Genomic DNA, 25285 nt, shown 5'->3' with positions numbered 1-25285 from the left:
AGACCCAATACCCCCAGTGAAGGCACAGATAGTGAGGGAACTACCCCTAGCTCAGGACCGAGTGCTGTGCTCTTAAAGCTCTGCCAATTTTTATCAAAGTTCAATGAAGGGGACGTGGAAGCACTTTTGAAAAGCTTGCAAAACAGCTGAAATGGCCGGCAGAGAGCTGGACACTGTTATTGCAAAGCAACAGGAAAAGCCAATGAGGTTTATTCACTGTTGCCAGATGAGAGTTTATCAGACTGAGATGACTTAAAAATACTATCCTGTGCGCATATGAGCTATTACTAGATGCATAAAGCCAAAAATTCCGAACCCTCCGAAAGCAGCCTGAACAAACTTACCTCAAGTTTGAAAGAGTTAAGCAGCTGCTTTTGACCGCTGTGAGTGTCGGAAAAATTAACAAATTCCCTGAAAATTACCAGGATTTTGTGTCCCAAGGAAAAGTGACCCTGTACCCCTCGAGTGAGGCAAGCAAGCCCATTGTCATACTTGGGGATACAGGGGCCACCTGCTTCTGCTGGAAAAGGCACGAGGTTTCCCCCCAGAGAGTGCATTGAATGCTGCAGTATTAGTGAATAGTATTGGAGGGCAGTATATGTCCATACCTTAATATTGGGTGCATCGTGGGGATTGTCCTGTGGGTGGGGTTGACCTGCTGCTGGGTAATGATCTTGTGGGGGCAAAGTGTTAGCTTCCCCAAAATAAAAGCAAAATACTGCGGACGCTGGAAATCTGAAATAAAAACAAGAAATGCTGGAACCACTCAGCAGGTCTGGCAGCATCTGTGGAAAGAGAAGCAGAGTTAACGTTTTGGGTCAGCGATCCTTCATCGGAACAGTTCCGATGAAGGATCGCTGACCCGAAACGTTAACTCTGCTTCTCTTTCCACAGATGCTGCCCAGACCTGCTGAGTGGTTCCAGCATTTCTTGTTTTTATGTTTGCTTCCCCAGTAGTTTTAGAGAGACTGAAAGAGGACAGGAAAACAGAGCTGTTGCAGGAGAAGGTCCTCTGCATTTTCCCTGACTGTGTGGTGACTCAGTACATGGCTAAACAAGCTCCATCAGAGGAGGCTGAACTGGTACTGCATACAGATGACCCTACTGTCTGGTTATCTGAAAGCTTCTTTGGGAAGTTAGAGGACCCAAAGGATGGGTTAAACAGGTCTTCCTTAACTGAGGCTCAGCAAGCTGAACCAGTAATAAAAAAGTTAGCACAAACTGCCCAAACTGAAGCTGAAGCAGAGGGAGTCCCAGAGTGCTGCTGTTTAAAGAATGAGGTGCTATGAGGAAGTGGAGACCTCCTCACAGATCTGTGGACCAAGAGTGGACAGTGGTTCACCAGATAGTAGTGCCACTGAGGTACTGTAAGGAAATACTATGAATGGCCTATGCACTACCAATGGCTGGACATGTCGGTGTACGAAAAACCCAAGCCCACATAAGACAGCATTTTGAGTTATGTAAAACTTGCCACATGTGCCAGGTTATGGGGAAGCCCCGCCTGTAATAAAACCTGCATCCCTAATTCTCATATTGGCTTTTGGGTAGCCCTTCAGCAGAGTGCTAGTGGATTGTGTAGGACCCCTACCGAAAACAAAAGGGAGCTACCAGTATCTTCTCACCATTGTGGATGTGGCTACCTGATTCCCAGAGGCCATTCCCCTCAGCACTATCTCTGTGAGTGGTGGAGGGGCTAACCCAATTCTTTACCAGATGTGGGCTGCCTGCCGAGATCCAGTTGGATCAGAGCACGAATTTCATGTCATGGATCTTTCAAAAAGTCATGGGTAATCTGGGCATAACCCAGCTAAAGTCCTCAGCCTACCACCCACAGTCACAAGGGGTTTTGGAATGGTACCACCAGAGCCTAATGACAATGATCAGGGAATACTGCTACGAGTATCTCCATGACTGGATTTCTCCTGTTTGCCACGAGGGACTCACCCAGTGAGTCCACCAGCTTTAGTCCCTTTGAATTCGTTCATGGACATGAGGTGAGAGGTCCTCTTCAACTAATCAAGGAGAGGTTTTTGGGACACGGGGATGAGTCTTTCATGTTTGACTACGTTTCCATGTTCCGGGAACAGCTCATGAGAGCCTGCGCTGTGGCTCAGGAGCCACCCAGGCAGCTATGAAAAGATAGGCAGGCAAACATACCAAGGCCAGAACTTGTATTGGTACTACTCTCAATTCAGGGTGAACGCCTGAAAGCCCACTTCAGTGGCCCATACCGAGTGGCAAAAGGGATTAGCTAGGCAAATTATTTAGTTGACACACCAGACTGAGGGGAAAAAACAAAGGCTGTGCCATATTAACATGTTGAAATAGTATCGCAGCTGGGAAGAGGAGAAGCAAGCACAGGTCCGTCAGGTAGGGGGCAGTGAGGACATGTTAGAGGAGGGCTGGGAGGATTCCCAAATTGAACCCCCTGCTGTCTGGGTAGCCAACCATGAAATGTTAGGAAAATTTGACCTCACACTCCCCTATTTAAATATAAGACAAAGAGAAGCCCTTGCAAGGCTGCTGTCAACCTTTATAGAAATCTGCAGGAATAAGGAAAGTTTCCAAAAAGGCAAGCCAATAGGAAGGGAGATGCCTCACCTAGTTGAAGTGCCACAGGGGAGTGCAGTGAAAGCTGGACAGACCAACTGCGAATAGTAATATCCCAGAGAACATAGGGCAGATTGGAAAAAAGACCCTCACCACAGTAAAGGGAAAAGGGAAGTGAGAGTGACCTGAAGTAAACAGCATTTGTGTAACTCACCAGAAAACTAAGTGAGGTAAGTGTGGAGCTACCCACTGAGGAACCCAATGATCGGGTCCCGATTCAAACTCAACCATTGCAATTCAGAACTCAGCAAGAACAAGGGCCTGGAGAAAATCTCAGACACCTCACAGGGGCTAAAATACATTATATTACACACTGAAACCTTCTCTGTTCTAAGGAGTGCAACCCCAGCCTTTTTAGTGTCTCTACTAACTGAGGTCCCACATCAAAGAACAAAGAACAAAGATAATTACAGCACAGGAACAGGCCCTTCGGCCCTCCAAGCCTGCGCCGATCCAGATCCCCTCTCTAAACATGTCGCCTATTTTCTAAGGTTCTGTATCTCTTTTCTTCCTGCCCATTCATGTATCTGTCTAGATACATCTTAAAAGACTCCATCGTGCCCGCATCTACCACCTTCGCTGGCAATGCGTTCCAGGTGCCCACCACCCTCTGCGTAAAGAACTTTCCACGCATATCCCCCCTAAACTTTTCCCCTTTCACTTTGAACTCGTGTCCTCCATGACATGGTACCAATCTAGTAAACCTCCTCTGCACCCTCTCTAAGGCCTTAGTATCCTTCCTAAAATGTGGTGCCCAGAACTGAACACCATACTCCAGCAGGGCTATAACCAGTGGTTTATAAAAGTTTAACATAACTTCCTTGCTTTTGTACTCTATGCTCTATTAATAAATCCAAGAATCCTGTATACTTTTCTAACAGCCTTTTCAATTTGTCCTGCCAACTTCAAAGACTTCTTTACATACTCCCAGGTCTCTGTGCTCCCGCACCTGCTTTAAAATGGTACCATTTAGTTTATATTGCTTCTCCTTGTTCTTCCTACCAAAACAAATCACTTTACACTTCTGTGCACGAAATGCATCTGTCATGTGTCTGCTCACTTCACCAGTCGGTCTATGTTCTTCTGAAGTCTTTTCCTATCCTACTCACTATTTACTCCACTTCCAAGTTTTGTGTCCTCTGCAAACTTTGAAATTATGCCCTGTATACCCAAGTCCGGATCATTAATATATATCAAAAAGAGCAGTGGTCCTAATACTAACTGCTAGGAGACACCACTGTATATTCCTTCCAGACTGAGAAACATTCATTCACCACTACTTTGCTTTCCGTCTCTTAGGCAATTTCATCTCCATGCTACCACTTCTCCATTATTCCCATGGGTTTCAATTTTGCTACCAAATCTATTATGTTTTACCATATACACAACATCAAATGTATTCCCTTTATCTACCCTCTTTGTTACTTCATCAACGAATACAATCAAGTTAGATAAACATGAATAACCTTTGACAAATCCATGATGGTTGTCATTTATTAACCCATATTTTTCCAAGTGACAATTATCGCTGCTATATCATAATCCCATGTGGTTATTTGTGCCTGCAGCTCACCAATTTATTTACCACGCTCCATGCATTTACGCACATTCACACCAAACCCGTCCTAGTCTGCCTTGCAATCTCCCCACCCCGTCTGATCCATCCTATTCATGAACTGTTCTTTATTCTGATGCTTTTCAACTCTCTGTCTTCTGTTCACTTTGTATCTCCTCTCTAATGCATCATATTAGTGTCAACCTGCTCCCAAATTGATTTAAACTGTCCCCACAGCACAATGACCCTGCAAAGACATTGGTCCCAACTATGTTGAGATGTAACCCATCCATCTGTACAGGTCCCTCCTGCCCTAGAACTGGTCCCAATGCCCCAGGAATCTGAAGACCTCCCTCCCGCATCATTTCTTCAGCCACGCATTAGCATGCCTTATCTTACTGAGTTTATATTTACTAGCACATGTCGCTGGGCGCAATCCAGAGATTACCACGTTTGAGGTTTTGCTCTTTAACCTGCTCCCTAGCTCCTGAAACTCTGATTGTAGAATGTCAACTTTTTTCCTTCCTTTGTTGTTGGATGCAACATGGACCATGGCATATGGCTGTTCCCTTCCACTCCACCCCTGCCCTGCAGAATGTTCTACACCCATTCCATGACATCTTTTAGCCTGGTATCAGGGAGGCAACATACCCTGCAGGACTCATGTCAGCAGTTGCAAAAACACTTGTCTGTCCCGCTGACTATTGAATCCGTTTATGACCACTGTATCTCTACACTTTGCTGTGACCCCTCCTTTGCCCCATGGTGCCATGGATATGCTCTGGAGTGTGCTCTTTTGAGATGGCATCACTCTCACCAGTATTTGGCACTGAAAACCAGTTTATGATCATCACGCAGCACTGCTTGCCTCTTACTACCCTGTTGGTTGACCACCCATTCACTATCCTATGTTTTTATATAGATGTAGTCATATGTTTATGTGTCATATTCCATAGACAATAAAACCATTTTCCTGCATGTAATTCAGTGATATTTTAACAAACTTTGTTTAAATGATCAGATGTCCAAGCTGCCACTTCAGAGCTTTGCTAACCATTCAAATCCTACAATTTAATTGGTTAAGGAGATAGACTATTGGTCTCATTGTTCATCAAGGTCCCAAAGGCCCCATTGATTTGACCTCACCGTGCCCTTATCGGTTTGAGCTTCCAGCAATTTGTGACGCATAAATTATTTGAGCTGAAGGGTGAGGTAAAAATCCATCCTGTAGAGCACGCTGTGAGATGCCCCACTCCAGCAAATTCTGGGCGATTGATTTTTTTTTTTGTCGATTGTGGTTTTTTGCTGTCAAATTCTGCTGGGAAGCAATATGTCTGCTCCATTAGCGATTCAGAGTGACTGTTAATGAGATATAACTATTGTTGGTGTTTTCATACATACAGATCTTTGGATACATGATCCTTCACCTAGCACAATTTGTACAGGAAAAGTATTTTGAATGCTGAAAGCCTTGATAAAGAGGTTACAAAAGAGATGACTTGCAGAGAGATTTATTTGAAAATTACTTTTTGATATGCAGTAAAAGTAATTGGTGCGTCAAAGTGGTAGAGTACACTTTGTATCCAAATGATGAATTTCTGAATTTGTCTGGGGTAATGTACTGTCTACAGCCTAGCCCTTTGCGCCAATGGATGAGTTACTCTGGAGTTCTATTACACACTGCCAAGAAGCTAGTTACAAAACATAAATAGAGGTCTGTGAACAGATCATCCACCCACTTTCACCAGCACAATGTGTGTGGCCGCATAGCATTTTGAATGTGAAGCAAAATAGTTTTGTAAATCCTAGCCTCAAGTTGAACAGTTGTTAACTTCAGTCCCACAGATTGTCTACAGAGCAGCAGTGCCACTTTTAAAAATAGAGGACCAGTACAACATATCAAAAGGGCTTAGAAATCAAAAGGAATATAAAGACGTTTTAGAAAGATGGGCAGGAGGGGGCGGGTAATTGATGAACTAATCAGACTTAGAGAGGATAAAACTCTTGGTTTGGGTGGATTGCATCCACGCATATTAAAAGAAAATGGGAAGAGATAGGAGAGGTTCCTCGGGATAGTGTCCTAGGCCCACCATCTTCAGCTGCTTCATCAATGACCTTCCCTGCATCATAAGGTAAGAAGTGGGGATGTTTGTTGATTGCACAATGTTCATCACCATTCGCAACTCCTCAGATACTGAAGTATTCCATGTCTATGTGCAGCTAGACCTGGACAACATTCAGGCTTGGGCTGGTAAGTGGCAAGTTACATTCGCGCCTCACAAGTGCCAGGCAATGACCATTTTCAACAAGAGAGAATCCAACCATCTCCCTTTGACATTCAATGGCATTACCATTGCTGAATTCCCCACTATCAGCATCCAGGGGGTTACCATTGACCAGAAACTGAACTGGACCAGCCACATAAGTACCGTGGCAACAGGAGAATGTCAGAGGTTGGGAATCCTGCAGCGAGTAACTCACCTCCTCAAAGCCTGTCTACCATCTACAAGGCACAAGTCAGGAATACTCTCCACTTGCCTGGATGGGTGCACCTCCAACAATATTCAAGAAGCTCTACACCATCCAGGACAAAGCAGCCCGCTTGATTGGCACCCCATCTGCCACCTTCAACATTCACTTTCTCCACCACTGAGGCACAGCGGCAGCAGTGTGTGCCATTTGCAAGATGCACTGCCGCAACTCACCAAGGCTCCTTTGACAGCACCTTTCAAACCGGTGACCTCTACCACATAACAGGACAAGGGCAACGGATGCATGGGAACACTACCACCTGCAAGTTCCCCTCCAAGTCACACACCATCTTGATTTTGAACTATATTGCTGTTCCTTCACCGTCGCTGGGTCAAAATCCTGGAACTCCCTCCCTAACAGCATTGTAGGTGTACCTACACCACATGGATTGCAATGGTTCATGAAGGTGGCTCACCACCACCTTCACAAGGGCAGTTAGGAATGGGCAATAAATGCTGGCCTAGCCTGTGATACCCACATCCCATGAACGAATAAAAGGTACTATTGCATATCTATATAAAAATTCAATCAAAAAGGGAATAATAGTGGACAGCTAATATGATTCTTATAGATAAATGGGGAAATAGAACAAGCTCAGGGAACTATTAACCAATTAGCTTAATATTAGAGGCGGGAAAGATAATGGATTCCTTACTCAAACGTGTAATTGAAAAATATCTAGAAACTGAAAATATGATGGTGTGGATTCCAAAAGGGGAGGTGATGCATGACTAACCTTATTGAATTCTTTGAAGAAATAACAGAAAGGGTAGATAAGAGTAATTCAGTAGATGTAATATTGTTAGATTTCCGAACAGCCTTTGATAAGTACTGCATAGTAGACTCAGGACTATGGTTGGAGTATGTGGAGCCAGGGGCCAAGTCACGGAATGGATAGCAAGCTGGCTACAAAACAGAAAACAGAGTCTGGGGTTTGAATGTACTTACTCAGATTGGCAAATGGTGTGGAGTGTTGTCCCATAAGGGCCAGTGATGGGACCCCTGTTATTCAAAAGTTACATAAATGATTTGGACTTGAGAATCAGAAGTGCAATTTGAAAATATACATATGACCCCAAATTAGGGATGTAGTCAATGCAGAGGAGGACTGACAAAATATAGAAGACATTACAAACTTTGCAGAATGGGAGTATAATTTAAAAATGAACTTCATTATAAGTAAGTGTGTGGTACTACATTTTGATCGGAAGAATAAAAAGACCACATGCGCCTTGGAAAATAAGTATCTAAATAAGGTAGAGGAACAGAGAGGGATCTGGGTATACAGATACACAGATCACTAAAAGTAGAAATGCAGGTTATTAAGGTCTTTTTTTTAAAAAAAAGCTAGCATAGCACTGGTGTTCATTTCTAAAGGGATAAAATTGAAAAGCAGAGAACTTGTGTTAAACTTCTATAGATCTTTGGTTTGACCACACTTGGAATAGTGCGAACATTTCTTGTCTCTACGTTATAAAAAGGATATAGAGACACTGGAGAAGGTGTAATAAAGATTTACTAGAATTATATCAGAACTGAGAAGTTATACGTATTAAGAAAAGTTTGAACAGGCTGGGGCTGTTTTTCTCTAGAGAAGGGAAGACTTCGGGGTGACCTAATGGGAGACCTTAAAGGTTATGAAAGGGTTTGTTCGGGTAGATATAGAGAAGATATTTCCACTTACAGGCAAGAACAGACCTGGGTGCCATAAACATAAGATAGTTACTAATAAATCCAATGGAGAATTCAAGAGAAACATTTTTACCCAGAGAATGGTTGAATGTGGAACTTGCTACAGCAGGGAGCAGATGAGGCAAATAGCATAGATGCATTTAAGGGGAATCTAGATAAGCAAATGAGGGGGTAAGGAATAGAAGGATCTATTGATGGGGTTAGATGAAGGAGGAGACTCGTTTACACTGGCATGCATCTATTGGGCTGAATGACCTATTTCTGTGCTGTAAACACCTTGGAACTTTGTTATTGTATTCAATAAATGAGTGAACTAATGTTTGTTTAAACTGCATGTATTAGAAAGAGTTGTTGTTAGTGCTGGCAGTCTAACATAGTTGAACCCTATTATATTCACTAGTATAGGAAGACCACATTATGTAATGGAAGTGGATCAGTAAATTGGAACTCAAGCATTTATCAATATTGGCATTTGCTTAGGTCAAGATTGGATTGAGGTGGATTTGACCATGTAAATCTGGTGGTTGTCAGTTATCTATTTGAAAGCTATAAAAACTGGTTAATACAACTGGCTGGATCTCTTGGCCTACCATGTGCATAAATATTTTGTGGACTATCAATATCACACTGAATTAATAATGCTTTATGTGCTACAACATTGAAATTAATACAATATAACAGTTACCCGATGAGTCAGTTAAATTGAATACTTTTTGTTTCTGCAAACCAATTTCTGCATTGCAGGATATTATTGCCCTTCAGAGATGATGATGATTCCACATTTCAGGAATTTGAGTTTTGAGGAATGGTTCAGGAAGTTGGGCTTGTTTTCTTTGGAAAAGTGAAAACTTTGAAGTAATCTAATTGAAATTTTCAATGTTATGAAGGGAATTAACAAAATTGATTCATGCAAATAGTTTACTAGAAAGGGAAGAAGGAAGTTGAGTGAAACTATTTCACCTCCAGGGTAATAAATTAGGGGATAAGTTATCAGGGAAGACCACTGAATGGGCTCGAGAAGATTAGATTTACTCCTGGAGAAAAAGGATCGCGAGAAATGTTAAGATGGGCAAATTGGGTTAATCTAAAGAGAAAAAGACTGATTGTTGGACTTAATAATCTTTACCTGTTACAAAAAAATTGTGTTCCTACTCTTGTGTTCAAAATGTGTTTTATAACTATAGCCAGATGGCATTTTATCTCTGAAATGGTGGCACATGGAACAAATAATGCTACATAGTTTCGGCTTCACAATATAATATAACCTGAATCAGTGAAAAGTCAACATTTTGCACTTTAAAATTGAAGTCCCCAGGTAATCTGTTGGACCGCTTTTAAGCCTTTTAAAAAAAAATGTTGATCTTCCCCCTTTCTCCATAATTAATTTCAATATGAGTCCATGGCAGGTGAACAGAGCTCTGCATGTGTATTTAAATACACGCGTGCAGTTTCCCACTGAAGCCGCTAAGAGTATGATGCCAGACAGAGCAAATTGTTGTTATCTACTTAAACCTCTCTGCAATACCAATTACAGCAGAAATGATTCTCGAATACATACAGTGGCATTTTCTCATCTGCAGAGATATTAACATAAAAGTCAAGGATGAGGGGGGGGGGGAAACATTTAGTCATCCCATCAAAGCTCACCCTTGTGGTATATTAACTCTGTTGTCATGACATCTAATTCTATTTGAAAAGCCCCAGTGTCTTGTCCCTTCATTGTTAGATTATTTCATGCTTATCACTCCTTTTTTAATTTACTTTTCCCTTATTTCCATTTGTGGCTACTCACTTCCTTTCTTGAATTAAAATCTGGTTTTACTTTATAGGGCAATTCTATGAAATCATGTTTCAATTGCAGCACCTTATCCACTGGGAATGCATATCAGGAATTCAGGAGCATGTGCTCTACAATTTTGTGTCCATTCTAATTAATTCTTTCATATTGACTTCATAAAATTACCTGTTTTAGTATTTTACATACTTAGAGGGGGTTTCCCATTAACATTTTTCTTTCCAAACAGTAAAGCTAGAGCTTCTCTGATCTTTCTTCCTGGATCACCCAGTTTATATCTGGGATCAGTCTTATTGTTTTTTTACTGCACCCTTTCTAACACAGGCTTTTTTTGTGACATGGTGGCCATAACTGAATGCAGTATTCTAGATGTGCTCTGACCAATAGAAAGAAGAAATAAAGAACTCATATTTATCTAGCGCCTTTCACAACCTCAGGACATCCAACAGAAGCCCATGAAGTGTAGTGAACGTTTGAAGTATAGCCACTGTTGTAATGTTTAATGACTCACATTGTAGAGTCCCATGTCCTGTAGACTTATTTTCTTATAATGTATTCTACTAGCTTTATTGATTGTCTTGCCCTATAGTCTGGACATTTGAAGGTGGCTGTTGTGTTAACTGCTTGAATGCTAGTTAACATACTGATGAAAATGTAAATAGTTTAGTACACATCATCACAGGAAGTGATGCAAGCTAACATGTGGTACAGTATTTGGACTAGTGTTAGTCAGCAGGTAGCATGTGTATCTCCGAGCTCTCCTGTAATTCTGTAACAAAGAACCCTTCATTCAACTTACCAATCATCCACCTAGTGTTTGGTGCGTTTGTGTTGAGAACCCATTAACACAACAGTGGCGTGACTACTAATATTCACAGGACCCTTTCTAAGACTCCCTATGATAATTGAGTTCCATTCATTGTATATTTACACTCCGCATTTTTTGATCTTTAGATATCAGTGTTTAAATTTCTGTGTGTCTGCTTAATTGCATAACTAATTGAAAATCATCGACCAAATCCTCGAGGTAATTTTCCAAGTTTGTGCTTCTGCCAGATAGTTTCACCTACCAGTCATGCATATCAGAAAAGCACTGGTGCATTTCCCCTGATTTTCTGCCAATACGATTCACGCTCGTTAAATTTTTGTCATCACTGCCTAGGCAATAATGCGGCAGAACAGCTTGCTGCTAGTTGTAGAATTCACTTGATTTTCATTCTCTTGATCTCCTCTGTTTCAGTTTTTTTTAAAACCTGGTTATTATCCTTTCCCATTTTCTTCCCTGGATTTCTGCAAATATTATTTTAATTGGGAGTCTATCATACGGAAGTTTGTTCAAAACTTCTGAAAGTTCAAATAAACTACATCATAGATTTAAAATAATTAAAAACTGTAAATGCTGTAAATTTGAAATAAAGACAGAAAATGCTGTAAATATACAATTTTTTCGCAACTAATAAAGCAAAATAACAGGTTGATATTTTATGTAAAACCCCTTCATCAGTCCACATCTGGAAAACTAACGTAACCTTATCTCTTTTTGGATACTGATGGAACTGTTGTTTCTGTCATAAATATAGACAATTTTTCTAATGTGGCTATCGGTCTAGTTCTAAGCAATTGATTTGATCAGTATAATCTTCTGCATACAGTGCAATTTCAATTTCTGTCTTTATGCAATAACGTTAAGTTCAATACTAAAATTGGTCTACTTAATGGGATTTTGTAAACTAGGAATGATATCTATGTGGTGTACTGATATCACTAGGCCAGAGGTACTTGCTTTTGTGGAAGGCCATAGTATTGTACCCACTCCCACAAAAAAATTCTTTATTCTTTTAAGTTACATTTTTTTTCAATCTTGCTCTCTTCCTGGCTATCCCAAAAATAGTGACTATAGGAGCACAGCAAAGCAGTCCACCTTTGAATTGAGGCTGAGGAACAAGTGCAGGTTGCTAATACAGTGGCAGGTATCTAGTGCATGGAAGCATATCCGATGCCTGTGCATCATATTCTGAACCTGAAATCCTGAGAGTTTAACACAAGCCAATGTGGCTGACCAATGTGAAGGGTGTTGGGAGCCTGCAAATGGTGTATCAAATTTGTTGAGGTAAGTGGCTTTTATGAATATTCTGTGTACCACTGCTATAAATTTAAATCTGCTAATAAGGATGTATACTATATAGCAATAGAAGAAAGTAGGATATATATCATAGCTCATGTTGTTGTGGTGTTGAAAGTGGTTCACATGCATTGAATTACATTTGAAGTGAAGTCACTGTTATTACATATTGAAATGTGGCAGCCAATTGTGTACAGTATGATCCTGCAAACAGCAAATGTGCTGACTGGAGAGTCAGTCTTTTTTTAACAGTGTTAGCCAGGAATAAGTATCTTTTGTGACTGTGTGAGCAGACAGAGCTGATCCAAAAGACGTGCAGCACTTTCTCAATGCTGCTTTGAAGCATCGCCCAAGATCACGTGCTTAAATCCTGCAGTGGCATTCTATGGCATTGGAAGGATGAATGAGAATGAACAGAGACTGCTGGAGTTATGTACCTATCACAACCTCTGCATCACCAACTCGTTCTTTCATACTAAACCCTGTCACCAGGTTTCATGGAGGCACCCAAGATCACGTCGTTGGCACCAGCTGGACCTCATCATCACAAGGCGAGCCTCGATAAACAGTGTCAAAATCACACGCAGCTTCCACAGTGCGGACTGCGACACCGACCACTCCCTGGTGTGCAGCAAAGTTAGACTCAAACCAAAGAAGCTACATCACTCCAAGCAGAAGGGCTGTCCGCGCATCAACCCTAACAGAATTTCTTATCCACAGCTGTTACATAAGTTTCTAAATTCACTTGAAAAAGCCCTTCAAGACACTCCTACAGGGGGTGCAGAGACCAAGTGGGCCCACATCAGAGACGCCATCTATGACTCAGCAATGACCACCTATGGTAAACGTGAGAGGCAGAATGCAGACTGGTTTCAATCTCACTTTGAAGAGCTGGAATCTGTCATAGTCGCTAAGCGCATTGCACGGTTGAACTACAAGAAAGCCCCCAGCGAGTTAACATCCGTAGCACTTAAAGTAGCCAGAAACGCTGCACAAAGAACAGCCAGGCGCTGGGCAAATGACTACTGGCAACACCTATGCAGTCTTCTTCAGCTGGCCTCCAACAGTGGAAACATCAGAGGAATGTATGATGGCATTAAGAGAGCTTTTGGGCCAACCATCAAGAAGATCGCCCCCCCCCCCCCCCCAAGTCTAAATCAGGGGACACGATCACTGACCAACGCAAGCAAATGGACCACTGGGTGGAGCACTACCTAGAACTGTAGTCCAGGGAAAATGTTGTCACTGAGACCGCCCTCAATGCAGCCCAGTCTCTGCCAGTCATGGATGAGCTGGACGAACAGCCAACAAAATCTGAACTCAGTGATGCCATTGATTCTCTAGCCAGTAGAAAAGCCCCTGGGAAGGACGGCATTACCCCTTCTAATATTCTAATATTGTTTTAAAGTTCAGGACAATTGAGGTGAAAGCTTTCAGAACATAAGGATGAGTCTATAAAAAAAGAGAAAAGCAGTTCTTTCCCGCATTGGTTTATGATTGCGACCAGCCTGTTACATTAAGTTAGTTTAAATCACCAGTCAGAACTGTGACCAGTTTTGTAAGTTCCATTTAGGTAAGTTGGCAATTAGCCTTATTTCATGATATCATAAGCCAGCTCCTCAGAAGAACTTAGATTATGTAATTTGCAAATTGACGTACATACATCATGAATTAAATTTAAGTTGTTCCCTCTCCCCCTGCCTCACTGCTAGCACCATCCCTCTTGGTTTGAGATTTGTAAGGTCCAACGGTGTGCTTCTCCTGTGTTAGTTCTTAAACTTAACAGAATCGCTGGCACAAAAATAATATCTGAGTCAGAACAGTGGAGGTGACTTTTTATATTGGATTCATAATGGTATGTAATTCCATCTTACCAACAGAAAGCCTGACCTCGATACTAATTCCCTACAGTTATTAAAGGTATTACAATCAAAGCACAACATAGGGACAGGAGGAGGCCATTCAGCCCCTCAAGCCTGTTCTGATCTGTTAGATCATGGCTGATCTGTATGTTAACTCCATCTACCCGCCTTAGTTCCATAACCTTGAAGTACCCTTGCCTAACAAAAATCTATCAATCTCGTTTTGAAATTTCCAATTGACCTAGCCTCAACAGCTTTTTGGGGAAAGAGTTCCAGATTTCCACTACCCTTTGTGTGCAGAAGTGCTTCCTGACATCACGCCTCTCTGGCCTAACAGTAATTTTAAGGTTTTGCCCCATTGTTCTGGATTCCCCCATCAGAGGAAATAGTTTTTCTCTACCTACCATATCAACCCCTTTATATCATCTTTAGATAATTAGATAACCCAATTAGATAACCCCTAATCTTCTGTACTCCAGTGAATACTAGCCTGTCTACGTAATTTGAACCCTTTTAGCCTTGATATCATTCTGGTGAATCTGTGCTGAACCCCCTCCAAGGTCTGTATATCCTTTCTGAGGTGTGGTGCCTACGCTGTACTCCAAATGCAGTCTAACTAGAGTTAAATACAACTGCAGCATAACTTTCACCCCTTTAAAGATTCACAAGGATGTTGCCTGGTTTGGAGGGCTTGAGTTATAAAGAGAAATTGGATAGGCTGGGTCTGTTTTCCCTGGAGCTAAGGAGGCTGAGAGGGGACATGATAGAGGTATATAAAATGATGAGAGGTATAGATAGTGTAGATAGCCAGTCTGTTTCCCATGGTAGGGGTGACTAAAACTAGAGGGCATAGATTTAAGGTGAGAGGGAGGAGGTTTAAAGGGGATCAAAGGGGTAAATTTTTCGCACAAAGAATAGTGGGTATCTGGAATGAGCTGCCTGAGGAGGTGGTGGAGGCAGCAACAGTCGCAACATTTAAGAGGCATCTGGACAGGTACTTGAATGAGCAAGGCATAGAGGGATATGGAATTAATGCAGGCAGGTGGGATTAGTATAGATCGGCAATATGGTCGGCATGGACGTGGTGGGCCGAAGGGCCTGTTTCTATGCTGTACCACTCTATGACTCTATTTATATTCCAGCCCCCTTGAGATAAAAGCTTGCATTCCATTAGACTTATAATTGTTTGATTTTTGTACCTATCCACGTGCTTTCAGTGATTTCTGTGCTAGGATCCCTAAATCTTTCTGCTTCTCCACAGTTCCTAGTTTCTCACCATTTAAAAATACTTTGATCTATCTTGGGTCAAAGTGGATGACCTCACACTTGCCCACATTGAAATCTATCTATCACAGTTCTGCCTACTCACTTATCTATCAATGCCCCTTTGCAACTTTCTGCTCCCATCTGCACTATTTACTGTGCCATCTAACCTGGTATCATCAACAAACTTGGATATATGGCTCTCTTTACCTTCATCTAAGTCACTTATAAATATAGTTAAAAGCTGGGGCTCCAGAACAGTTTTGGTGGGGGAGCAGGACACCACTGGTTACTTTCTGCCAATTTGAGTACATACCCATTATTCCTACTCTGACTCCTACCTTCTAACCAAATCCCTACCCATCTCAATGTGTTGTCTCCAATTCCATGAACTCTCATTTTTGTTAGCAGTCTTTTAGGTGGAACCTTAATGAATGCCTTCTGCAAATCCATATAAATAACAACAGCAACAACTTGTGTTTATATAGCACCTTTAATGTAATAAAACATTCTAAGGCACACCACAGGAGCATTATAAAAAAAGAATTTGACACTGAACCACGTAAGGAGAAATAAGGCAGAAAGAAATAGGTTTTAAGGAGCATCTTAAAGGAGCTAAGAGAGGAAGAGAGGTGGTGAGGTTTAGGGAGGGAATTCCAGAGCTTAGGGCCATGGCAGCTGAAGGCAAAGCTACCCATGGTACTGTTCAAGAGGCCAGAATTGGAGGAGCACAGATATCTTGGAGGGTTATGGGGCTGGAGTAGATTACAGAGATAGAGGTGAGGCTATAGAGGGGTTTGAAAACAAGGATGAGAATTTTTTAAATCAAGGCATTACTTAACTGGGAGCCAATGTAAGTCAGAAAGCATTAGGGTGATGAGATGAGAAGGGCTTGGTGCGAGTTAGAACATGGGCAGCAGTGTTTTGGATGACCTCATGTTTACAGCGGGTAGAACATGGGAGGCCAGCCAGGAATGCGTTGGAATAGACAAGCCTAGAGGTAACAAAGGCATGGATGAGGGTTTCGGCAGCAGATCTGCTAATGCAGAAGTGGAGTTGGGTGATGTTACGGAAGTGAAAGTGGGCGGTCTTGCAGATATATCGGATAGGTGGTCGGAAACTCATCTCGGTCAGACCTTATACCAAGGTTGCGAACAGTCTAGTTCAGTCTCAGCGCAATGGTGTTGCTGGCAAGGGAACAGCATTTGTGGTAGGGACCAAAGACAATGGGTTCGGTCTTCCCAACATGTAGTTGGAGGAAATCTTTACTCATCCAGTACTGGATGTTGGACAAGCAATCTGACAAGTTAGAGACCTTTTGAGGGGGGAGATGGGTTGGAGGGGGTGGGGGGGTTTGTGTTCAACAGAGATGGTGATGAGGTCGAGCTGGGTGTCATCAGTCTACATGTGAAAACTGACATTGTTTTTGGATGATGTTGCTGAGAGGCAGCATGTAGATGTGAAATAGGATGGCAGTATCCTTGGTAAACCTTCTCTGTAATCTCCCCAGGGCATTGTCATCAGATACCAGAGATTGAGGGACTACAGTTATGTGGAAAAATTGGAGGAACTGGGACTGTTCTCCTTAGAGCAAAGAAGGATATGGGGAGACCTAACAGAGGTATTCAAAATTATGAGGGGTAGGGAGAAACTATTTCCTCTGGCAAGTGGGTCAGTAATCAGAGGTCAGAGATTTAAAATAACTGGCAAAAGAGGGGAAATGAGAAGAAATTCTTTGTGCAGAGGGTTAATAATCTCTGGAATGCATGATCTAAAAGCGCGATGGAATCAGATTCCATAGGAACTTTTAAAAGGCAATTGGATATGTACTTGAAGAGGACTTATTTGGAGGGTTTGGGAGTGGGGGGGGCGGGGGAAAGCTGGAGTGTAGGACTAAATTAGACATTTCTTTCAAAGATTTGGCACAGGCGTGACTGGCCAAATGGCCGCCTCCTGTGCTAGAAGCTTCTATGATCTGAATGTACTGTCAGTAATTTCAGAATGAGAATGTTATCATGTTGCACTGAAGGTGGAGATTTTTTTTTATTTATTCATGGGTTGTGGACGTCGCTGGCTAGGCCAGCATTTATTGCCCATCCCTAATTGCCCTCGAGAAGGTGGTGGTGAGCTGCCTTCTTCAAATGCTGCAGTCCATGTGGGGTAGGTACACCAACAGTGCTGTTAGGAAGGTAGTTCCAGGATTTTGACCCAGCGACAGTGAAGGAATGGCGATATAGTTCCAAGTCAGGATGGTGTGTGACTTGGAGGGGAACTTGCAGGTGGTGGTGTTCCCATGCATCTGCTGCCCTTGTCCTTCTTGTTGGTAGAGGTCGCGTGTTTGGAAGGTGCTGTCTAAGGAGCCTTGGTCCGTTGCTGCAGTGCATCTTGTAGATGGTACACACTAATGCCACTGTGTGTTGGTGGTGGAGGGAGTGAATGTTTGTAGATGGGGTGCCAATCAAGCAGGTGCTTTGTCCTGGATGGTGTCGAGCATCTTGAGTGTTGTTGGAGCTGCAGCCATCCAGGCAAGTGGAGAGTATTCCATCACACTCCTGACTTGTGCCTTGTAGATGGTGGACAGGAGGTGAGTTACTCGCCGCAGGATTCCTAGCCTCTGACCTGCTCTTGTAGCTACGGTATTTATATGGCTACTCCAGTTCAGTTTCTGGTCAATGGTAACCCCCTAGGATGTTGATAGTGGGGGATTCTACGATGGTGATGCCATTGAATGTCAAGGGGAGATGGTTAGATTCTCTCTTGTTGGAGATGGTCATTGCCTGACACTTGTGTGGCACGAATGTGACTTGCCACTTATCAGCCCAAGCCTGGATATTGTCCAAGTCTTGCAGCATTTCTACACGGACTGCTTCAGTATCTGAGGAGTCACGGAATGCTGAACATTGTGCAATCATGAGCGAACATCCCTACTTCTGACCTTATGATTGAAGGAAGGTCATTGATGAAGCAACTGAAGGTGGTTGGGCCGAGGACACTACCCTAAGGACCTCCAGCAGTGATGTCCTGGAGCTGAGATGATTGACCTCCAACAACCACAACCATCTTTCTTTGCGCTAGGTATGACTCCAACCAGCGGAGAGTTTTCCCCCTGATTCCCATTGACCTCAGTGGTGCTAGGGCTCCTTGATGCCATACTCGGTCAAATGCTGCCTTGATGTCAAGGGCAGTCACTCTCACCTCACCTCTTGAGTTCAGCTCTTTTGTCTCTGTTTGAACCAAGGCTGTAATGAGGTCAGGAGCTGAGTGGCCCTGGCGGAACCCAAACTGAGCGTCACCGAGCAGGTTATTGCTAAGCAAGTGCTGCTTGATGGCACTGTTGATGACACCTTTCATCACTTTACTGAGTATTGAGAGTAGACTGATGGAACGGTAATTGGCTGGGTTGCATCCTGATCTCCGTGAGTGAAATCTTAAAAGGGTGTCATGAACACAGTTGCAGCCCTTTCCTTTTGTTTCATAGACATACATTTTTCTACTTTTGTATTTGAGGTGATCTCTTCCATTAGTGGTGCCACTTATTACAAAGCCTCATCATTACAGCTGCTGATGGATTTGCATCATCTGAGTAGAAGCAAAAGATACAGTATTTTTTAGAAGTCAGTGATACATATGTAGCCTTTTTATGTAACTCCAGTACTCTTACTGACAATTCTCCCCTCCTTACTGGGATACCGATTATGTCATTATTAATACTCTGTTTCTATATCTTAAGAATATGAGCTTGTGCTAGACAGCATGGCTTTATTGAATAATGTGCTCCTTTTGTGAATCAGAAAGCTTGTTGGCTCTTATGCAGAAACTCTCACAGGATTTCAGGAAGGTTTGAATGGAAATGATTTTGTGCTTAAGTGGAGATGATTTAACATTTCAGTATTAGCACATCAATCATTATTCTCCCAGATTCATACTGAGATTGGCTCAGAAAGAAAAATTTTGATTTGGTAAATACAGTTAGTGTTCTCATCATGATTTATTTAAAATAATTTTGTACAGGCTGGATTCTGTATTTTCTTTTTATCTTGAGGTAGCAATGCAGAGTTTAGGCTCTCCTTGCAGGAGGTTAATAGTGCACTGCAGAGCTGTTTCATATCCAGCTATCACTGGAGCTTCTACAGTCAAACTGCAGAGGTGGGTATCATGCAGTGCAAGGAGTTACTTCTCTACACTACCCAGAGGATGTGTAGCGAATACAGTATCCACACTTTATATTTTTTCTGTCACTGTATACTACTTTGAAAACAATGGAAATCCCAGAGGGCAGAAAATCATTCCTCATCATGAATTTTGTACATGTATTGAACAACCTGCTACTTCTGCTGACCCCTGTGGAATGCTTATTGCAAAAATTCATCCCAGCAAACCATTAACATCAGTAAGATTGAAAACTCGTTAGCTATGGAGTCAATAACTTGCATCCCTTGGAGTTGATTTTGGGCCTATGTTGTATGTACACTCTGTTGTCACTGTAGTCCAAAACCTTATGCGGCCATTGGGGACGGGTTTGTGTACAGAGCTTGAGTTCTGATGTTTGCTTTGTGCATGATAATATTGTTGTAAATATTTTTGTTTTTGCATCAGACTCAGAAGGAAAATAGATTTCTGTTCATTTTTTAAGAAAAGGACAGTCTGATTTATATTTTAGCCATTTCCATATGGCCTACTCAAAAGCCTGAATATCTGGTTTCTAAACAGGATGGGGGCCATTTTGAACTGCTGCCTGTCCCATTTACACTGGAAAAATTGGGTGGTTAGTAGTTGATTTTATATTTAATTAATCACTCACTCAAGGCCTGCTCGATGTGATTTTCAGATGAGTCCGCAAATAGGCGGGAGCCTACTTGACAATGTAAATTATGATGCTAAACAGTTGTAGGACCCCACTTGCAATGTTCATTCTGAAAGGATGTTGCTCTGTCCATCAGTATTAGGCCTTGAGTAGCCTAACAGGTCTCCTTAAAGGGACCTCAGGAGACCTCGAACAATACAGCCGTGCAGAAATTTTCTGTGTATTTTTGTGGATGTAGGAGGAGCACAATGCAGTTGACTTGCCCCCAGTGTGTGCCCATTTTCTTCTGGCATGCCTCTGCTGTGGATTTGCTCATTTCCCCTCCCCCCAGATTGGTGAGCTGCCCATCAATGATCATTAAGCATTCAATACTTTGCCAACCTAATGCAAGGTCCAATCTTGAAAATGGTTCAGGCATTGCTACTGGTATTAGATGGGTGGTGCAATCGCTACGTCCACCACCCACCTGATATGGGCAAATGTTAAAAAATTGTTCCAATGAGTGGGATACATTACAAACCTATGTTACGTTGAAACCACCCCAAACCTTTTTTTCTGCGATCAACAACAGGTTGCTGCTGAGGGCCACTGTATCGAAAGCCTGTGTCACATATTTGGCCTTGGGGTAGAGAAAGGTTTGAAGAAATAGTGTAAATTTTAAATTTTTCATGGCTTAATGCATGCTGCAAGAACCCTGGATCAGTAGGTGAAGGTTAACTTGGTGTTTAGACTTCTGGGAGAGAATTTGCATACAGAAGAAGTAGTGTGTGAAACTCCTACTGGCGTCCTTTACAGACATTTTGGAATGATGTTTAATATTCCACAAACCTTATGTTTTCCTGGCATAAACATGAACTCGAGGCAACTCTTCTGGTCATAATCTTGTGGAGGATTCATGGTATAGGTGCTTCTCCCTTGATGCTTTGGAGATGTGAGACAACAAATCATCATCAAGCCCACTGCTTGTTTGTTTGCATATCATTCAGATGTTATCACTAAATCAAGGAGCTGAATGATTGCTATTAAAGAGAACAAGGTACCTTTATAGAGTAAAGGTAGGCGGGCAAAATTGCAGCATCTTTCTTAATTGTGTAACTATTATTCTGGTTTTCCCAGGGCATGGAATTACATTGAAAGATAAGCACAGAATAGGCCATTTGGCCCAGCTAGTCTGTGCTGGTGTTTATACTCCACACGAGTCTACTCTCAATCTACCTTATCTCAGCCTTTCAGCCTATCCTTCTATTCCTTTTTCTCTCATGTAGCCATTTACTGAAAGCATCTGGAATCAGAGAATCATAGAAAGTTTAAGGCACAGAAAGAAGCCACTTGGCCAATCGTGTCTGTGCCGGCTGAAAAACGATCCACATATTCTAATCCCACCTTCCAGCATTTGGTCCGTAGCCCTGCAGCTTGCAGCACTTGAGGTGCATATCCAGACTCCTTTTGAATGAGCTGAGGGTTTCTGCCTCAACAACCCTTTCAGGCAGTGAGTTCCAGACCATCACCACCCTCTGGGTGAAAAACGTTTTTCCTCACCTCCCCTCTAATTTTTCTACCAATCATTTTAAATCTATGCCCCCGAGTCACTGACCTCTCTGCTAAGGTGTTTAGACCCTTCATCTCCACTGTATCCAGGCACCTCAAAATTTTGTACATTTCAATCAGATCTCCCCTCAGCCTTCTCTATTCCAAGGAGAACAACCCCAGCCTATCCAATCTTTCCTCATAGCTGCATTTTCCAGTCCTGGCAACATCCATGTAAATCTTCTCTGTACCCTCTCTAGTGCAATTACATCCTTTCTGTAATGAGGTGACCAGAACTGCACATAGTACTCAAGTTGTGGCCTAACCAATGATTTATGCAGTTCCTTGTATTCTATACCTCGGCTAATAAAAGAAAGGATTCCATATGCCTTCTTAACCACCTTATCGACCTGTCCTGCTACCTTCAGGGTTCTGTGGATATTCACTCCAAGATCCCTTACTTCCTCTACACTTCTCAGTATTTTCCCATTAATCGTGTATTTCGTTGCCATGTTTGACCTCCCCAAATACATCACCTCACACTTCTCCAAGTTGAATTCCATTTGCCACTTTTCTGCCCGTCTGACCAGACCATCAGTATCTTCCAGCAGCTGACAGCTATCCTCCTCTCTATCTACCACATAGCCAATCTTTGTGTCACCCGCAAACATCTTGATAATGCCCCCTACATTTACATTCAAATGGTTAATATACACCTCAAAAAGTAGGGGACCTAGTACTGAGCCCTGCAGAATGCCACTGGAAACAGCCCTCCAGTCACGAAAACAGCCATCAACAATTAATCTTTGTTTCCTGCCAATGAGCCAATTTTGTATCCACCTTGCTGCATTTCCCTGGATCCCTTGGGATTTTATTTTTTTAACCAGTCTGCCATGTGGAACCTTAGTTAGTTAGTTAGAGATACAGCACTGAAACAGGCCCTTCGGCCCACCGGGTCTGTGCCGACCATCAACCACCCATTTATACTAATCCTACACTAATCCCATATTGCTACCACATCCCCACCTGTCCCTATATTTCCCTACCACCTACCTATACTAGGGGCAATTTATAGTGGCCAATTTACCTATCAACCTGCAAGTCTTTTGGCATGTGGGAGGAAACCAGAGCACCTGGAGGAAACCCACGCAGGCACAGGGAGAGCTTGCAAACTCCACACAGGCAGTACTCAGAATTGAACCCGGGTCGCTGGAGCTGTGAGGCTGCGGTGCTAACCACTGCGCCACTGTGCCGCCCATATGTTAAATATGTTAAAGCTGACTGAATTATCACTACAACCAAAATGTTCTCCCATTGCCACTCCTTCCACCTGCCCATCTTCATTTCCTAAAATTAAGTCTAAAACTGCACCCTCTCTTGTTGGACTTGCTACATACTGCGCAAAAATGTTCTCCTGAATGCATCTCAAGAATTCTGCTCCCTCAATTCCTTTCATACTAAAGGTATCCCAGTTAATATTGGGCTAGTTAAAATCTCCTACTATTACTGCCTTATTGCTCTTGCACTTCTCAGAGATTTACCATATTTGCTCTTCTATCTCCCTCTGACTGTTTGGGGGTCTATAGTACGCTCCCAGCAGTGTGATTGCCCCTTTTTTGTTCCTTAGCTCAATCTATATAGCCTGATGAACCTTCCAACATATCATCCCTCCTCACAGCTGTAATAGTTTCCTTGACCAAAATTGCCACTTCCCCTCCTTTCTTATTCCTCTCCCTATTGCATCTGAAAACCCTATAACCAGGAACTGCCATTCCTATCCCTCCTTAAGCCATGTTTCTGGAATAGCTATGATATCATACTGCCATGTGTCTATCTGTGCCCTGAGGACATCTGCTTTATTTGCTATACTCCCTGCATTGAAATAGATACCCTTGTGCACTGCCAAACTTTTTTATTTTCTAGCCCTCGTTTCCTCTGTCTTCCAGACTCATCCATTAATTTTCAGCCTTCCATTTTAATTTCTGATTTTTTTCCCAGCTGCGTCTATCCTCAGATCCCCATCCCCCTGCCAAGCTAGTTTAAATCCTCCCCAGCAGCACTAGCAAACTCGCAAGGATCTCAGGTCGGCTCTGTTCAGGTGCAACCCGTCTGGCCTGTACAGGTCCCATCTCCAGAGCCGGTCTCAATGTCCCGGGAATCTGAAGCCCTCCCTCTTGCACCATCTTTCCAGCCACGCATTCATCTGTCTTATCCTTCTATTTCTATCTTCACTTGCACGTGGCACTGGGAGTAATCTGGAGATGACTAAGTTTGAGGCCCTGCTTCCTAATTTCTTACCTAGCTCCCTAAATTCTGACTGCAGGACCACATCCCTCTTTCTATCTATGTCGTTGGTTCCAATGTGGACCACGACTGCTAGCTGTTCACCATCCTTCTTCAGGATGCTCTGCAGCTGCTCAGTGACATCCTTAACCCTGGCACCAGGGAGGCAACACACCATCCTGGATTCACGTCTGCGGCCACAGAAAAGCCTGTCTGTTCCCCTGACTTTTGAATCACCTATCACTCTGGCTCTTCCCGTCTTCCTGTACCTCCCTGTGCAGCTGAGCTCATGGTGCCATGGACTTGGCTCTGTCTGCACTCTTCTAGGTGAAGCATCACTTTCCTCAGTATTCAGAACTGAATAACTGTTGGAGAGTGAGATGCACTCAGGGGTCTCCTGCACAACCTGCTTGATTTTTTTTGACTGTCTGGTGGTCACCCATTCCCTCTCTCCCTGCATACTCTTAAGCTGTGGGATGACCACATCTATAAACGTGCTATCCATATAGCTCTCATCCTCATGAATGAACCACAGCGTCGCCAGCTGCACTCAAGTTCCATAACTTGGAGCTCAAGCTGCATCAATTGACGACACTTACTGCACAAATGGTTCTCCAGGATACGGGAAATATCCTGGTACTCCCACATAGCACAGGAGATGCACTCTCGAGGTTGAAGCAACTCTCCCATAACTTTATTTATTAGTTGATCCTTTGCTACTGCTAAAAAAAAACCTTACCAATACTACAACAGCTTAGAATTATTCATAAAACCTTCCTAGTACTGATAAATCCAATTAAAAATCAATGGAGTTCACTAGTTAAAATAAACCTTACTCAAAAAAGCCAGCTACTCATTTGTTTCTTATTATTAAGCTATTTACACACACACCGTAACAGTAGTGTCCTAACCCAGCTATTTAGAGTTATACTCTAACAGCAGTTACTCGCCAACCAATCACCTTGCAGCTTTCCTGTGACGTCACTGTTCACTTAGTTTTCAAACTCCGGCTCACCTGGACTTCTCTCCACTGCTCTCCCGGAAGGTAAACGCTCTTGGCCGTGATCCTCGGGCTCTATTTATCAGCTCCTCGCTCAGTGTTCTCCCCGCAGGTCCGCTCTCCCGGAAGGTAAGTGTTTAAGCTATTTGCCTCGATCACTCTCTGTGGTAGTGAGTTTCATAGTCCAACCACTCTCTGAGTAAATAAATTTCTTCTTTCCCAATTAGATTTATTAGT

General features: G+C 42.7%; 1 protein-coding gene across 3 annotated transcripts in view; it reads left to right on the top strand.

Annotated features, from left to right (window-relative positions):
• rnf217 (ring finger protein 217) overlaps positions 1-25285 on the top strand; it is a 199574-nt gene that overhangs the window by 24013 nt on the left and 150276 nt on the right. The window lies entirely within an intron of this gene.

This window comes from Heterodontus francisci, chromosome 3 (genome assembly GCF_036365525.1).
Source record: "Heterodontus francisci isolate sHetFra1 chromosome 3, sHetFra1.hap1, whole genome shotgun sequence".
Lineage (NCBI taxonomy): Eukaryota > Metazoa > Chordata > Chondrichthyes > Heterodontiformes > Heterodontidae > Heterodontus > Heterodontus francisci.
The sequence above is the reverse complement of the archived record's forward strand: the minus strand, read 5'-3'. Positions and strand labels throughout refer to the sequence as shown.